At 48.1% G+C, this 18120-nt stretch overlaps 1 protein-coding gene across 4 annotated transcripts in view; it reads right to left on the reverse strand.

Moving 5' to 3' along the window:
• The window catches only part of ST6GAL1 (ST6 beta-galactoside alpha-2,6-sialyltransferase 1), a 126532-nt gene that overhangs the window by 82214 nt on the left and 26198 nt on the right, over positions 1-18120 (reverse strand). For 3 of the 4 annotated variants that reach the window (XM_028100937.2, XM_028100935.2, XM_088025076.1), the window contains exon 2: positions 16252-16372. The gene's annotated coding sequence lies outside the window, so the exon portion shown is untranslated. Of the gene's footprint in view, positions 1-16251; positions 16373-17522; positions 17651-18120 lie in introns of those variants that run through there. The other variant, XM_028100939.2, reaches the window with a different exon arrangement.

Raw genomic sequence — 18120 nt, forward strand, 5'->3', positions numbered from 1 at the left:
AATGGACCCTCAACTCTATGGTCAACTCATCTTTGACAAAGCAGGAAAGAATGTCCAATGGAAAAAAGATAGTCTCTTCAACAAATGGTGTTGGGAAAATTGGACAGCCACATGCAGAAGAATGAAACTGGACCATTTCCTTACACCACACACAAAAATAGACTCCAAATGGTTGAAAGACCTAAACGTGAGACAGGAGTCCATCAACATCCTAAAGGAGAACACAGGTAGCAACCTCTTCGACCTCAGCCGCAGCAACTTCTTCCTAGAAACATTGCCAAAGGCAAGGGAAGCAAGGGCAAAAATGAACTATTGGGATTTCATCAAGATCAAAAGCTTTTGCACAGCAAAAGAAACAGTCCACAAAACCAAAAGACAACCAACAGAATGGGAGAAAATATTTGCAAATGACATATCAGATAAAGGGCTAGTATCCAAAATCTATAAAGAACTTATGAAACTCAACACCCAAAGAACAAATAATCCAATCAAGAAATGGGCAGAAGACAGGAACAGACATTTTTCCAAAGACATCCAAATGGCCAACAGACACATGAAAAAGTGCTCAACATCGCTGGGCATCAGGGAAATTCAAATCAAAACCTCAATGAGATACCACCTCACACCCGTCAGAATGGCTAAAATTAACAAGTCAGGAAACGACAGATGTTGGCGGGGATGCGGAGAAAGGGCAACACTCCTACACTGTTGGTGGGAATGCAAGCTGGTGCAACCACTCTGGAAAACAGTATGGAGGTTCCTCAAACAGTTGAAAATAGAGCTACCATACGATCCAGCAATTGCACTACTGGGTATTTACCACAAAGATACAATTGTAGGGATCCAAAGGGGTACGTGCACCCTGATGTTTATAGCAGCAATGTCCACAATAGCCAAACTGTGGAAAGAGCCAAGATGTCCATCGACCGATGAATGGATAAAGAAGATGTGGTATATATACACAATGGAATATTATGCTGCTATCAAAAGGAATCAGATCTTGCCATTTGCCACGACGTGGATGGAACTGGAGGGTGTTATGCTGAGTGAAATAAGTCAATCAGAGAAAGACGTGTATCATATGACCTCACTGATATGAGGAATTCTTAATCTCAGGAAACAAACTGAGGGTTGCTGGAGTGGTGGGGGGGTGGGAGGGATGGGGTGGCTGAGTGATAGACACTGGGGAGTGTATGTGCCATGGTGAGTGCTGTGAATTGTGCAAGACTGTTGAATCACAGATCTGTACTTCTGAAACAAATAATGTAATATATGTTAAGAAAAAAAAAGAAGAAGATAGCAGGAGGGGAAGAATGAAGGGGAGTAAGTCAGAGGGGGAGACGAACCATGAGAGAGGATGGACTCTGAAAAACAAACTGAGGGTTCTAGAGGGGAGGGGGGTGGGGAATGGGTTAACCTGGTGATGGGTATTAAAGAGGGCACGTTCTGCGTGGAGCACTGGGTGTTATGCACAAACAACGAATCATGGAACACTACATCAAGAACTAATGATATAATATATGGTGATTAGCATAACTATAAAAAAGGGGGGAAAAAAAAGATGAGAAGCTCGGGCACCTGGGTGGCTCAATTGGTTAAGCCACTGCCTTCGGTTCAGGTCATGATCCTGGAGTCCCGGGATCAATCCCTGCTCAGCCGGCAGTCTGCTTCTCCCTCTGACCATCTTCCCTCTCGTGCTCCCTATCTCTCATTCTCTCTCTCTCAAATAAATAAATAAAATCTTTAAAAAAAAAAGATGAGAAGCTCTTCACAGTAGTATATCCTTTCCGTCAATTCATGTCGTAATACTCACAGCCAATACGTATCGAGGGCCAACCAGGTGGCACACCTTACAGGCAGGAAAGTGCACTACTATGTTCCCTAACTTGCCAGATCCTAACATCATCCTGGGTACTTGTTACCGACTCTGCTCCCCAGCCGCAACCCCGCCCCCCCCCAAAAAAAGCAGGCTGCCTCAAAATCTAATACACAGCCTGGGAACTGCGTCTTCAACAAGAGCCCCAGGTGATCCTTAGGATCATGCAGACTGGAGACTGGTGACATAGTAGATCAGGTAGGACCGGGTGTAGGACACCCAGGTCCACTGATTCTATCATTTCCTCACTATGGGACCTTGGGCAGCTTGTGGAGCCTCTCTGAACCTCAGTTAAGGATCTGTGATTTCAGAATGATAAGAGCATATACCTGCAGGATAACTCAGAGGAATAAATAGATGTCTTAGCACACAGCCTCCCCGTTGTGGCATCATCACTCGTCCTAATAACCCTGTAAAATCACATCCCTAATGGACCTAGAGGATATAATACTAAGTGAAATAAGTCAGTCGGAGAAAGAAAAATATCATATGATCTCACTCATGTGTGGAATTTAAGAAACAGAACAAATGAACAAAGAAAAAAGAAACCAAGAAACAGAATCTTAACTATAGAGAACAAACTGATGGTTAACAGGGTGGGGGTGGGTGGGAGAATGGGAGAAATAGGTGATGGGGATTAGGAGTACACTGATCCTGTTGAGCACTGAGTCATGTAGACAACTGTTGAATCACTATATTGTAAACCTGAAACTAATAACACTGTATGTTAACAATACTGGAAATAAGGTTTTTAAAAAAATTAAAAATTAAATAAAAACAGCAACCCTAGTATTTTTGCTCAGTGCTACACAATCTGCAGTTGAAGTTTCTGAGACCAGGATTTAAACTCAAATCTTACCGTGGGTAAAGCCTAAGTTCCTACAGCCAGCAGTAGGGGAAGGAGGAATTAAACAGGGGGGAGGCCTAGGGCCACAGAATGACCTACATATCCAGGTCTGGCTCCAAATTCTTGCCTGGACCCGGCTCATACTGCATCCTCAGGAGCAGCCATCAGGCAGGAGCTCTGGCCAGCAAGATGCCCCCAGCATCACAGTAAGGAAACAAAGTTTGCCTTGTACTTTCTTCTGCCTCTGATCCTGCTCCTCTCCTGAGTACCACCCCCATTCCTCTTCCTTGGGGGATCATCCAGAATCCCCACTTCTGCTCCAGGTCTGCACCCAGCCCAGCCCTAGGGAGCTCCCCTCCTGGGAGGCAGGCTGGGTGTACAGTTGGAGAGGCTGGCCTGGGGAACAGGGTAGGCTGTGTTTCATTCCACAACTTCGAAGCCTGGTGATGTCTCTTCACCCTGGGAGGCCCCCTCTCTGCTGCAGGGCTCATTTGCAATAGTGCTCTTAGCACAGTACCTGGCTCACCCGTCAACTCATCAATAGCACCCGATCCTTGGCCCATCACCTCCCACTGCGACCTTGTACTTAAAGTGGAGCCACCTGTGATTCACACATTAGCACATAGTTCATTAATGAGCCCCCATTCATTTGTTCACACAAATATGCACCAAATATAGGTGCTACAGAGATAAACAGGGTCCAGCCCCTGCCCCTGGAGCCTTAGAGGAAGAGAAAGACCCATAAAATGATGGGTGTAAATCCATGTAAGGCATTCAGAACTAAAGCCTGGGGTGGTACCAACTCCATTAGGAGTTGGTAATGTTCCTCCTGGGTTCCGAAGGATGAATAGGAGTTTAACAGGCACAAAAAGGCATACCCAACAGAGAGAATGGTAGTCCAAAGGCTTAGCCATGGAAGAAGGCCCACTGTAGTCAAGGAATGGTGAGAAGCTATGAGGGATGAGGGTGCATGAGGGCTTGCAGTGATGGAAAATGGGATTCAGCGTCTGCTCCAGACGTAGTGTTTCTAGCCCCAATTCATCCTGCAAGAAACTGGGACTGGTAGAGGTTTCCTAAGCGAGCGAGGAATGTTATGATTTTCTCTAAACTCAGTGTTGAGCAACTGGTCCTAAAAAGGGCTTTGATGGGATGTGAAGAGGAGCCATTTCAGTTGAGAGAGGAAAAGGTGCCAGAGACCATCTTTCCTCACCCCTGTGACCTCCGGTCCACCAATCGCTGACCTGGCGGGTCCCAAACTCTAGTCAAGTCCCCACGGGAACACCAAGCTCCAGAAATCGGATTTCCATGTTTACAGAGTGATGGGAAGAGAGGGTAGGAAACACGGTTGGGACCAGCTGCAAGGGTAACCTGCAGGTGAGCCGGAGAGATGTCAGTTTGCGTCTGGTGGCTCACAGCGTCCTGAAAGGAGCCTGACAGACCTGGGTTCTGATCCCACCCTGCACCCCTTACTGCCTGCATGACCTCGGGTTATGCATTTGATCTCTCCCAGGCTGTTTTCTCATCCATTAAATGGAGAGCCACCCCACCTCAAAGACTGTTCTGAGGGTTTGTTTCAAGTGGCCAGCATGGTGTCCTCTGTGAGGAATGAGGGACCTCTAGATATTACTGAACTGATTAACGGCCTCACTTTTATCTTGTGGAGGAAGGAGACGTCCGACGAAAAGACTTCAAATAGAACGGGCCCCACGGAGCACAGGATGGAATCAGCCCCCACCCCCACCCCCCCAGACACGCGCTGGGCTGTGGTGAATTCCCAGGGGAGGCCCTAATCGGTCCCTTCCAAGTTGCTTTCTGCCCCTCCTTGGCTGTTCGCAGTTTCTGTCCAAGCAGATCGCATTTCCCACCTGAGCCAGCGGCCCCGAGGCCTGTGGCCCGTGCAGCCGGGCGGCTCCGCAGGCTCACATGACAAGCTGGCAGGGCGCGGCTGTTCCTGGCAAGGACATGAATAATACAGGCCTTTTTCCGCAAACTCTGACAAACATTCTGAAGTGACAAGTAAAAATGCTGGATCCAAATTCTCACCGGGGCTGAGGGCAGAAGAGGCCAAAACAACTCGCCTTTATCAGGTCTCAATCATGGAAGTGAATCAGAGCTCTGCTGGGGGAGTGGGGGCCAAAGGAAACTACTGGTGATAAATGCCAAGAAATGCAAGGAAATCTCGGGGGGGGGGGGCGGGGGGCTAGGGTGGGGAGTGGTCAAGCTCCTTGCAGAACAAACCGCCTATACTGCCTGAAGGCCGTGTCGGTGGAATGTTCCAGAATCCCAGGGGCACAGAGAAAGGAGCCCATGTGACTTGCTGGCTAGGGAGTGAATGGGGCCATGATTTCATCTCCGCAACAGCCGGAAATCACTGCGACCACCACAGGCAGCCCAGAGAGCCCTGTGACAGGAGACCTTATGAAGAGCCGGCCCACGGCCCCTTCCGAGCAGGGGTACAAGTGGGGTGGGGCTTAACAGGATTCTGTCTCCTTCGTCTGTACTACAGCAGCACCAAAACCAGGGCCAGTAGCAAGGCTTGGTTAGTCTGAATGACTGAAGAAAGACGTGGTGTGGAGAAAGAACACAGGCTTTGGACGCAGGAGCGCCTGTCAGTAACTCTGCGGATTTAAGCAAGTTCTCTCTGAGCCTCAGTCCCTTCGTCAGGCAAATGGGGTGATGACATGTACTTGGAAAGGTTCTTAAAGAATTAAAATAATGAATGTAAAAGCCCCTTAAAATGGTGCTTGGTAGGTAGCAGGCACTCAATAAAGTGACTTCTCAGACTAGTCTTCAAATATCTTGAGACCTTCAGTATCAACTCTTCCTAATTCTTATGGAGGCAGGGGGAGACTGGGAGGAGTCAAAAGAGAATGTAAAACGGAAGATGATGAACCAAAGGAAAGTACAGGGAGACCTCTAATGTCACACCTGCCTGTGTGGCCTTGGAAAGTCACATATTTCTGTGGATCTCAGAACTTTCTACGGGTCTCAGAACTTCCTGTGGTAAGATGGGGCTAGAGTTGATCGGTGCTCTTCAAACTGTGCTTCAGGAACCCTAGAGAGTCCGTGGAGACCCTGAGGGGCTGTCTTGGGGGTGGGGAGGAGAGAGACACGCAGGCCCTCACACAGCTTCAGGAAGCTTCCCATGGAAGGCTTCCTTCTGAAGAAACAGTTCTGCACCCTATCCTGAGCCCGTTGAAAATCAATGCTTTGTCTAACATCACCAGTGTCCTCCCAAAGACCAGTTCTCTCCAGGAACCTAGTCCAGGGCTAAGATAAGGTAAGGGAGGTATCTAGAGTGCAAAATTTAAGGGGGCCCGCACCCTCGGGGTCATGTGAGTACAGGGTTGGCATCTGAGTGTGCCTCCTTAAGTTCGGCACCTGACGCACCTGGCTTGCCTGGCCACTACCAGCCCTGAGTCCCCAGCCCTTCTTCAGTGCCTGTCTTTGGCATTTGGCACTTCCCTCTCTGGAAATTTCTCACCATTACCTTCTATGGCACTGCCTTCTGCAGGTGATGTTCTGCTTTCCGGCTCCTCTCCTTCCTCCTGGGCAAGAAGAATGGGATAGAGAAGTGGAGGGGGGAAAAGCATGGAGAAGACAGTGTGGGGAGGGGCTGTCGGGTCTGGTTGTGAAAAAGCGGAGTGTGAGGGGTTAGTTGAAGTGCAAGAGGCAGGTGGGCAAGGTAGAGAAGCAGCCGGGACAGGGAGATGTTCTCCTCTCCCCTGACAGAATCTTCTTTCCCATCCACTTCTTCCTTCCTCGCCCCACTGGCCGGGCCAAAGTCAGGTCCACATCACCTGATATTAGGTCCCTCCCAGTAGCCTGCTGAACCATACCTGCTTCCCATCTTTCTCGACATGCAAGACTATGCCCCAAGTCCAGCTCTGAACAATTATGCCCCTCCTTGGAGACAAAATGGCATCTTCCATGTTTGCTCCACTAAGCCCAAATTCCTCACTCGCACCCCACCCCCAAGCCTCCAAACAACACTCCACCATATGCAAATGCGCCCCTAAGCCATGGGTGACCAAATGCACCACTGCTCCCTGAATTCACCTGAGCCCCCTGCCCTGACTTTGATCCTGCTCTTTTCTTCCTCCAGGAACCCTCCCCGCTCACCCCAATTCCCCCAGTGGAATCTTTGCAATGAAAACAGCACACGTCCTCTCCTCTCTTTGCAGGTCCTGCATCCAGACTTCCCAAAGCCTAGAGCTGTTTGCAGATGTTGGAGAGTACACTTCCTCCTTCTGCTCAGCCAGTATTTTCAATATGTCAATATTGCAAAAGCAAGGCCCTTGCCTCGTTCTCAGTGACGAGCCACGGGGTGGAAAGCAAACATCCGGCCTGCTGAGATCCACGCCTGAGACAGGCTACACCGAACAGTGCGCCTTCAACCACAGGAGAACTGCCCTCTCCACCATTTCTCTCTTCCGCTTTGCACCTAGCCCAGCTGCGGGCTCCAGCGGGCACTCCGTAAATACTAATTGAATTAATTAATGAGATTCTCCTGCTGGGAGCACAGAACTAACTCCAGAAAAAGTAATTACGGAATGATTTCCATACAAAAATAATTTTCTTGCCTTTTCCATGTGAAGATGAACGACCCCTCCAATGATAAAAAAAAATGTTCTAAAGCTGGATTGTGATGATGGTGGCATAACTCAGTACATGAACTACAAGTCCCTGCATTTACACTTAAAGGAACTTAATTTCATGAAATATAAATTGTACCTCAGTAAAGTTGTTTTAAAAAACTGTGTGATTTCATGGTGGCATACTCCATTTGGCTGAGGAATAAGCTGAGTCACGAGCACACTTAACAATGACACATAACCCAGCCTGTAAGTTGTGGCTCTGAGCTCAGCGTTAGTCCCCATGGGTCAGCAGCAGCTGTCCATGTTTGGGTCTGGGGAACGTCCCAGAATAGTGTGACTTGTCGGGGTGGGGAGAACACCAGGGTGGCCAGGGTTCAGGTCAGTCGACAATCAGGACACCGTGTCAAGTGAACTGATCCTACAGAACATTCCACATGGGCCTCTTGAGTGGATCAAGCTAAAGAATCTGACCCAGATCAGAATCGCTCCCCTGAGGAAGTGTCCTCCGGCCTCAGCCTGTGGCTCACTCACACGGTATCCGTGAGCTTCCTCCACAGCAAATCCACAGTTCATGATGTCACACTCAACTGGGCTATTATTTAATTAATATTTGTCTCTCTCTGTAGACCATATGCTATGTGAGGTCAAGGATCCAGCTCTTAGGCTCCCGGGGCCTATTACAGAAGCAAGCGCATGGTAGAGGGTCATGAAAGAGTTGACTGAGGGGTGCCTGGGTGGCTCAGATGGCTAAGCGTCTGCCTTCAGCTCAGGTCATGATCTCGGGGTCCTGGGATCGAGCCCTGCATCGGGCTTCCTGCTCTGCTGGGAGCCTGCCTCTCCCTCTGCCTCTCCCTCTGCTGCTCCCCCTGCTCGTGCTCTTACTCTCTGTCAAATAAATAAATAAAATAAAATAAAATAAAAAAAAGAGTTGACTGAATGCTGAAGGAGTGAGTGGACCCTCCTCACCAACTAAATTAAGACAAGGGACACACACCCATTTTCTTTCAGGGTAGCACGCCAGGCAGCTGGATATTTAAGATTGGAAAGGGCCCCATGGAGAGGAGAAGAGGGAACCAACGTTCTCCAGGGCAATTCACAACACTGCCCCCACGTAGCCTCACCACAATCTAGACACTAGATATGGTTATTGTCCTATTTATGGGTGGAAAGGGAGATTTTGCAAGCAGAAACCAGATCTGCCAGGCCAGAAAGGCCAAGCTCTTTCCCAGTCATCCCAGTCGCTTCAGTGCAAGCTCCAGGTTATCACGGCACAGGCAGGTGGTTGAGCGTCTGAGGGCCAGTGAGGTGGCCCACGCCATCTTCCTCCAGCCTTTGCCTGCAGTGTGCGTGAGCCAGGTCTGGGTGCATAGCATGTTCATGGAACAGAATCATGTCTCCACAAGACTGTGGTGCAGAGCCTGAGCCTCACTCACACCTGGACAGCAGCCCATGCTCTGTGCAGGCCTCCAAGGAACTCCCCTTTTCCCCTGGGAAAGCACTTCCCAGCTATTCCATTTCCCACCGCCACATCACGAAGAGCTGACGCCTCAGAGAACACCCACGGCATGCGTTCCTCCTCCCTCTCGTTCCCAAGGGGAGAGCCTGAGCCTGAAGTTTCGGACAGCAAGGTGCGTACCACACAAGGAGCTACCTGCCGTCACAGAGATGGTATAACACAGTGAAGGTGAGGATGGACTTGGGTGTCAAACCTTCCCGGTTCAAGTCCCAACTTACTCACCACGTACTAGCTGTGACACCTCCCGGGCCTTAGTTTCCTCATTTGTCAAGTGGGGTATTAATAGTCTTAACTCTTAGGGTTGCTGTGGGCATTAAATGAGTTCCTACGTAAAAAGCACTCGGTACCTGGCACAGAATAAATGCTATAGAATTGTTAGCTACCATGATGATTTTTCCCAGCACATTAAAGCTGCCCCTCTGTCTGTAAGTGAAGGAACAGAAGATGCTGAGCATAAGGAAGGCCTGAGGCGATGGCAGATTCCCTTGGCATTTCAGGCCTCCAAACACTGAGAAAATAGCCATCCTGGCCTAAGTCCAGAGGCTTCTTTATCTCAGCTGCCAGTAAGGACAGATGTTTGCATACTGGCACCAGGGAGGGACAGGGTGGAGAGAGAGAACTTACCCCACAGCAGAGTAAAAAAAACAACAAAAATCAACACTCACAGGTTGTTTGCTCATCTGTGGTAAAAAACAAACAAAACAAACAAACAAAAAACTTCCTTGGAAAAATACGCAGCTCTAGAAAATACCACTTTCCTGGAGCCACCCAGGACAATGAAGAAGTATCTCCTAGAACTAGCTCATTAGGTCAAAGGACAAAGAAGTCAGACTTCAGGGCAGCTCCAGAAATGAAGGAGGGGGTTATCAGCACAAGGTCCTCCTGCTTCTCACATTTAAAAGGCTGGGGTCTAGATTCATACAGCCAGACCTGAAGGTGCACAAAGGGTAAGAGTCACACAACCAACCATCAGAGAAATGCAAATTAAGACCATAATGAGACACCACTGCCCACCTATAAGAACAGCTAACATGAACATATGACCGTACCAAATGCTGGCAAGGAGGTGGACAAAGTGGATCTCTCCCACTCCCACTTCTGGTGGGAGTGCTAAATGGTACAGCCACTCTAAAAAACAATTTGGCAGTTTCTTAAAAAATTAAAACTATGCTTGCCATACAACTCAGCAATTGCACGGCTGGGCATTTATCCCGGAAAAACAAAACTTTATGTCTACACAAAAACCTGTACAAAATTGTTCGTGGCAGCTTTATTTGTAATAGTCAGAAACTGGAAACGACCAAAACGTCCTTCAAAAAAGTCAGTGATGAAACTAGTGCATCTATCCCATGAAATGCCACTCAGCAACAAAAAAGAGCAAACTACTGATAAATTCAACTACCTGGATGGATCTGAAGTGTATGATGATGACTGAAAACAAGCCAGTCTCTGAAGGGTGCATATCGTAGGTCTCTATTTACAGAACATTCTCAAAAGGACAAAATTATAGAGATGCAACACAGACGGGAGGGGCCGCAGCAGTGTGACTATGAAAGGGTGGCAGGAGGGAGATCTTTCTGGTGATGGACCAGTCTACCTCAGGATCACAGTAGTGGTTCTGCTAATCCACCCATGTGAGAAAATGACATAGAAACATACACACATTGTACCAATCTCACATTCCTGGTTTTGATACTGTATTATAATTATGTAAGATGAAGCCATTGGAACAAACTAAACGAAGGATGCACTGGACATCTCTGTACTATCTTTGCAAGTCCCAGTGAATCTGCAATTGTTTCAAAATAAAACATGAAAAAAGAGAGGTGCACAGGCTACCGGCAGGGCAGCTGGGCTTCCAGCCCACATCCTTCTCCAAAATCGTAGTCCTCCAATTAGATAAGTATAATTTCACATGCAGCATGATATTTCATACTGCCATGCCTCTGCACGTACAAACTTCTACCCAGACTGCCCTCCCTCCACCTAGCTAACTTTTCATTTCCTTTACAGCCCAATTCACATACCTTCACCTCCTAGAAGCTTCCCTGACATCCTGTGCTAAGATTACTGATCTTTCAGCGTGTCTGGGTGGCACAGTTGATTGAGTGTCCGACTCTTGGTTTTGGCTCAGGTCATGATCTCACAGTTCTGAGATCGAGTCCCACATCTGGCTCCATGCACAGAGTCCGCTTGGGATTCTCTCTGCCTTTGCCCTTCCCCCTCCATGCTCTCTAGTGCACACTCTCAAATAAATAAATCTTAAAAAAAAAAAATTACTTATCATTCTTTGTACTTCCCTGTACATACGTTCTCAACTGAATTGTGATTATTAGTTTATGTATCTCACCACACGCAAGCCTCGGAATTGGAAAATATATTTTCAAACTTCTCCAACAAAGGACTTGTTTGTAGAGTATACAAAGAACCCAACTCAATCACAAGAAGATAAACAAATCTTATTCTTTAAATGAGCATTTCTTTAAGGAAATGCAAATAAAATCACAAGATATCACCACAGACCTACTAAAATAGCTAAAATGTATAAGACTTACCATACCAAGTGCTGGCAAGGAAATGGAGCAATAGGAACTCTCATGGAGTAATGTAAAATGGTACAACCACTCTAGAAAACAATTTGGCAACTTTTTTTTTTTTTAAAGATTTTATTTATTTATTTGACAGAGAGATAGAGCCAGAGAGCACAAGTGGAGGGAATGGCAGAGGCAGAGGGAGAAGCAGGCTCCCCACCCAGCAAGGAGCCCTACGCGGGGCCCGATCCCAGGACCCTGGGATCATGACCTGAGCCAAAGGCAGACGCTTAACCATCTGAGCCACCTGGGTGCCCCAATTTGGCAGCTTCTTAAAATGTGAAACGTACACCTACCGTAGGACCCAGCCATTGTACTCTTAGGGGTTGGGGCGGGAAAAAGAGTTCACAGGTCCCCCCCAAAATTTTTTTAACAAATGCTTGCATTGGCTTTATTTTAATAGCCAAAAATTGGGAACCACCCAAACGTCTGTTAATAGATAAATGGATAAACAGATAGTGGTTTTTCCTTACAGTAGGGTGCTATTCAGCAATAAAGTAATGAGCTATTCATACACACAACATGGATGAATGTCAGATAATTAAGGAGTATTCTTGTTGTGATGAGCACCAGGTTCACGTATGGAAGTGTTGAATCACTGTATTGTACACCTGAAACTAATAATACACTGTATGTTAACTAACTGGAATTTAAATAAAAACTTTTAAAAAATAAAAATAATAAAACCTTTAAAAAATTGTGCTGAGAGTAAGAAGAGCATGTGCTGTGTTATGCTATTTATATAAAGTTCTAGAAAAATGCAAACTAATCTATAGTGATAGAAAGCAGGTTATGGTTTGCCTGGGAATGGGAGGCAGGACATGGGAGGCAGGCTGGGAGGAGGGAGGGATAAGGCAAAGGAGGAAACTTTGGGGGGTAATGGTTATGTTCATGAACTTGACTGTAGGGAGAATTTCATGAGTGTATACATATGTCAGAACTCATCAAGCTGTGAGGTTTCAATATGTTGTCTGTCAGTTAGACCTCAGTAGAGCTGTATGAAAAAAAAAGAAAAGAATGGGGACCATTCATCAGGCATCTACTTTGTGGGAAGAGCATTATATAAATAATTATTAATCTTCACTCAAGGTAGGGGTTACTCAGCCCATCTTACATATGAGGAAACTGAGTCAGAAAGGCCAGGTAGTCATGCTACTATGGCCAAACGAGGCTCAAACCCAGTTCAAATGTCCTCAAAGCTGGGGCACTTGTCTCTGTATTGTGAGGTCTTCCAACAATGGTGAATTTCCAGTAAGAAGCCAGAAATGATGCCCCCTGGCTTCAACAAGACCTCTAGGATGTGAACAGAGGAGGATGAAGGGCTGGCAACATTGAGATGCCAGGGGATCTGTGGCATCATTGAAAGGACACCCTCTCCCTTCTGGGCTGCCATTGCCACAAATTCCTCCAAGGCCCAAACCCAGCCCATCACAGGTTTTGGGCCAGACAGGCCAAGGCAGGAAGTGGGCTGTACCTGTCTCTGGAACATCCTTCCCTGGGCAGCTAGAGTGGCTGGGTGGGCAGGACCCTGGTCAGACACTCAGGAGAACAGACTCCATTTCCACTTGTCATAGACAAGGCCCTTCCCCTTTCTGGGCCTCCATTTCCTTAGATGGAAGACGTGAAGGCCAACCAACCAGCTTTCCAAGGACCTCTTTCAGCCCTGATTCACATTCCAAGCACCCTGCTGAAGTGAGCTTTTCCTCCTCCTGACGTTGATAAGGGCCAGAGAGGAAAAGCCTTCTTGATTATCTACAAAACTGTCCACCCCGCTCCCCCACCCCCAACCCCAGCTTCACAGTCAAAGACACTTGGCAGTGCCAAACCAAATCTTTCCCTCTGCCACTCTGCCTCCTCCCCCCAGCCCTACCTTCTGCAATAATCTTCCAAAGACCCCGGCCCGCTATTGCTGCTTTGCTCCCTCGTTAGCAGGGTGAGCCCTTGGACACACAGACAATTTCTCCCTTTAGAATTCTTGGAGACGATGTATGGTTATGGGCTCATATATGTCGTATACAGTCACGATGTAGGAGCGTTCCTCCCCTTGTCCCTTGTTGTGCCTGTATGCTCAAGGCCGAGCCAGAATCTCTTGCCCAAACAGGCCAGGATATGTGGCTCGGTACACAATCTCCGTGAAGCTGAATTAAATCCCTCTTGCCAGAGGAATAATCACTTACCCAAACATGGAGGAAAACCAAACAGATCCACCTCAGTATGTTCCCCTGGCAAGAGCACCAGGAGTCCAGAGGCTAAGAAGGCCTCTGCTTCCAGATGACTCAGACACCTGGGGCCAACAGTACCCCAACTCACCTCCCGGGGTGTCACATGAGTGAGGGGACTATGCTAAAGAACTCTATGGACCTCCCAGCTCTGACGCTATCTTACTGTAGACTGAAGAGTCCTCGGGGTCTGAAAGGAACAGTGTGGCCTTTTGTGAAGCTCCAAGCACTGCCACCGCAGCTGTTCACAGAGCGGCAGAGATGGAATGAGGTACCCCAAGGGAAGGGACTCCGCTTGTTAGAACTGCATTTGGGAACCCCCGCCCATGTAGGCACCGACTTGCTGCAAAGAGCACCCACTAATTCTGAGAAGCTGTGGAGTCCCAGCCAGGCTCAGCTTACATCTCGGTTGCTTGTGGACTCTGCCATCTTGGTCAAGTCTCTTTACCTCTGCGAGAGACTCCATTTCCACATTGGCCTCGTGAGAACAGAAAAACCTACCCTGTTAGGTCATTGCCGAGTTCAGTGAGATCCCACAAACAGAGCACGAAGCACGGTGCCTAGAGCCATGACTAAGCCTTCCCTACCCTTCCCTGCCCTTCCTCATACACATACCTAAAAGTCCTCAGAATTAAATCTGCCCAGCTGGTTTCACTGACCTGGAAAACAAAACCCCTGAAGAGGAAGGGGTCTTAATTCCAAGCACACCAGGGGACCACTGCATGAATTGCATGGGGGCTGGGGCAGCAGCTACTGGGGTGGGGTCTGAGAAGGGTAGAGGCAGGGCTGGCCCTGGAGACCATCCACCATGTCCTCTTGCCAGTCACATACAAGGGCTCAGTGGTCAGGAGGCTTCCTGAGCAGTGCTGCATTCCACCAGCCTCCTTCTCTGCCTCCCCAGGAGCAAGTACCTTCCCCCTCAGCCACGAACAGTCACCAGCAGTGTGACCTGGCTTCTTAAAATGAGGGTGTAGGAACAAATGGCCCCTCTAGTCCTTTCCACCTTTTTAAATTTTTCTGAACTACAATTCTACAAGGTGAACTGATGCTTAACTGATAGCCCCAGCTTCTCCCCATCCCCTCCTCCAGGATGCATGAAGGGGGCGAGGGGGGCAGGGAACCCAAAAGTTCTGAAAGTAGAGGGGGAAGGGCCGAGGCTAGGGCTCCATTATGCTAATTTAATTAGCTCTAATCTGCCCACAGCGGGGCCTTGAAGAAAGAGGCTTTTGTTTAAATTTCACATTTGGCAGGAAGTGCTCCTTCTCCTCCCCCCTCCCACCCCCCAGTGGAGTTTAAGAGTCAAAAGCTCTAATTTCAGTCCTGGCTCTCACATCTAGCAGCGCTGGGGCTTCCTTTTCACACTTCTTTGACGACTCCTTGATTTTTCCAGGAAGGAAATATGTCCCAGATGTCTGTCAGTAAAAGGAGAGTTTTTATCTACCCTTATAAAAGGGCGTCAGTAATTCACAGATTCCCCAAGAAGCGAGCGACAAGGCAGGGAAAGGCCAGCGGACTTCCCTCCACTGATAAACCAAAGGTTTACCAATCAACTAAACCCCCTCCCATGGGCAGGGAGCTTCACGACTATCTTACAGGATAATAAGAACAGAAATCTCCCTCTTGTTCATACATCCAACCAATGCTTACTGAGTACCTACTCTTCCCAGGAGAGGAGGGAGAAGGGTGTGTGTGGGGGCAGGGGGAATGACTTGCTTCATGCCTCCCAGCCTGATGGTGGCACAGCAAGCCTGTAATCTGAATCTCCAAAACCAAAAGGCCCTGGTTTGTAGCACTGGCTAATTTCCGCGCTGTAAACTTCCCCACCATGGCCAATTTCCGGCTATCAACAACGTTTAACAAGCAGTTTGCAAAATTCCTGAATATTTAAAAATCAGCTCTCTGAAAGCCTCCGGACTAGAAGCGAATTCTCCTGGCTCCTAATTGAGTGTTCTTTCTGCCTCACCCCTCTACCTCCTGGCAGGAGGAGTCAATGTGCTATGGGGGCTGAAAGAGGAACCTTCATGAAACCTACCTGAAGGATTGTTAACAGTGGTTGGATTTCAGGCATATTTTATTTTCTTCCACGTCCGTATTTTCCCAAATATCTTATGAGCACATATTACCTTTACAATCAGAACTTACCTGGGTAATAAGTCATTTTTTAGTGAGCTGAGTGGAATGCTTTGCTATCACCTCCCCACATAATTTCTGTCTTTCTGTCACCCTTGGGCATGAGAGAGAAAGAGAGAATTTCCTAGGAGCCCAACTTCCCTGGCAGAACAGAGCAGGTGCACCTAAGTTCAGCCGTACACCTGAATCTAGTGCAGTCTTACATGGAGGACAAATTCGTGCCCTTTGGAGTTCAAATTTCACTAGCAATCGAGAAAATACAACTTCCTGTCCAAAAGCCATGCTCTAAAAAATCAAAGGCTCTCCAGCCATCAAATGACCTTGCCCCCCAATGCGCAGAGGTGGAAGCAGATGGTTTGACTGTATCAGAAACAACTGCTCCTTCTCCCTGAGGCTTAGAGAAAGAGGTTTCCCCAGATGAGGAGGACTTCCGCCCTCTTAGATGCCCCCAAGCTGGGATTCAAGCGGTCTTACCTCAGTGCTGGGACACAGGCCTGGCACCCGGGCTTGGGCCCGCTCAAGGAGGCCAGTTCATTTCAGCTGGGCTCCAGGATCTCACTGCTCCTCCCTCTCTGCACAACAGGCTCTATGTTGCCTGCAGAGAGGAGAAAAAAATAAATAAATAAATAAATAAATAAATAAATAAATAAATAAATAAACCGCAGGCACACAAAGAAAAGTTGCAGACGGAGCACCAGAAGCGCGCGTATGTTAACACATGCAGGAGGGTTAGTACCCTTCCTCCTCCCACGCCCCGCCCTGGTCACTCCTGACCCTTTGGAGCCCCTTCCAGAATGACAGCCCCACCTGAGAGAGCCGGGCCGCTTTCCCAGGGCTCAAACCACCCATCTGTTCGCCCAGACCTACCCCTCCTGCAGCAGCACAATTTCAGTGAGCTGTAGGTGAAGCAAAGCAAACTCTACCACAGTCCCTTAGTCCCGTGCTCCTCGCTGTTATTAGTAAGGAAAGCAAGAGAAAGAAAACTACAGTTGTGGCCCCAAGTTTCGTGTTTAGATAAGGCTTATGGATAGCTGGTTTCAATCAACCAATATATCATCACACTTGCCCCGTCTCCCTGTGACCGATAGTATAGTGTGTGTAATGTTACAAATGTGAATTCAACTCCTGATTTATTTTGAGAGAATTTTTAACGGAAACTAAGTTTCCAACCCCTATATTGTTATAGCTGCCTGGGTGGATGGCATTTGTTTTTCAAGTAACTGTTGGTCTTCCGAATGTCAAAGAAATTTATGTCCCATCTAGAAATTTTAGAAAATAGAGTTCAGTAAGAAGGAAAAAAATTACCTATTCTTCTCTCTCCAGGATAACTACAGATAACACACCCTTCCTGGTTTTATTTGGTGATCTGGAGTTTTTACAAAGATGCAAGAAAGCGAGGCATGGCTTAGTGCAATGTTATCATCGGTCTTCTGCAGGGGCTACGGAACCTGTCCCTCAGTGGCCAGACCAGAACTGTCACCCCACCCCCAAGGGCTGGCCGTTACCAGTGTTTTTTTGTTAACTACAAATAGTCCGTAAAACTAAATCTTGGGGGAAATCCATGGTTATTTCCTTAAGACCCAGTCAAAGAGTTTCCAAATGTCTCAGGCTTGGCCTGCTGCCTCCAGGACTTCTGTGCTATATAAACTGCTCCAGGCACTGGCGAGAGGTGCCCCAGTGCTCCAGGCCTGGCCTCCCCTCCCTCCCCTCTGCCCAGCCCCTTCCTCACCCACATCCTCGCTCACCACATGTAACATTTCCAATGCAAATGAGCATCCAGTGCCAGCAGTCTGGGTCGTCAATTGTTGTGTTCCCATTCAGCTCAGCCCAAGTCGAAGACCTGACGATTAAACGAGCTCCCCTAATCAAGCTTAGGGAGGGGGTGTGTGAGAAGGAACTGGAAGGAGGAAAAGGTGAGAAATGCCCTGCGGAACAGAGAGGCGTGGTAACACACAAGTGTGGTGTCCAGGAGGAAGAGACTCTGAGAAGCCATGAGAAACAACAGTCAGGCCACGAGAGTGCAGACCCCAAGAGGAAGTACCACCAGATGAAAGCGGAAGTGAAGTGAGCCACTGAGGGTATGGAAATGTCAAGGTCTTGCAAGGATTCAGGGTGAGCAGAACAAAGGACAAAGGCATCAGGTGACACGAGAAAATAAAAAGCCACTTGCTGCATTTGGGCACTTTGCCTCTGTCTATAATTAATGCCGACAAAACACCAGGGGCCAAATACACGGTGCAGAGACTGGGTCGGGCTGGGAAGAGATCTCTACATGAAATGCAGCCGAGCTGGGGCCCACCTGGGAGCCTGCCCGTAACCAGCCTTCCCCAGGGAACAGGACCA

The sequence above is a fragment of the Eumetopias jubatus genome, unplaced genomic scaffold, assembly GCF_037043125.1.
Source record: "Eumetopias jubatus isolate StellerSeaLion01/CBP00866 unplaced genomic scaffold, mEumJub1_p1.0 scaffold_1, whole genome shotgun sequence".
In the NCBI taxonomy this organism is placed as follows: Eukaryota; Metazoa; Chordata; class Mammalia; order Carnivora; family Otariidae; genus Eumetopias; species Eumetopias jubatus.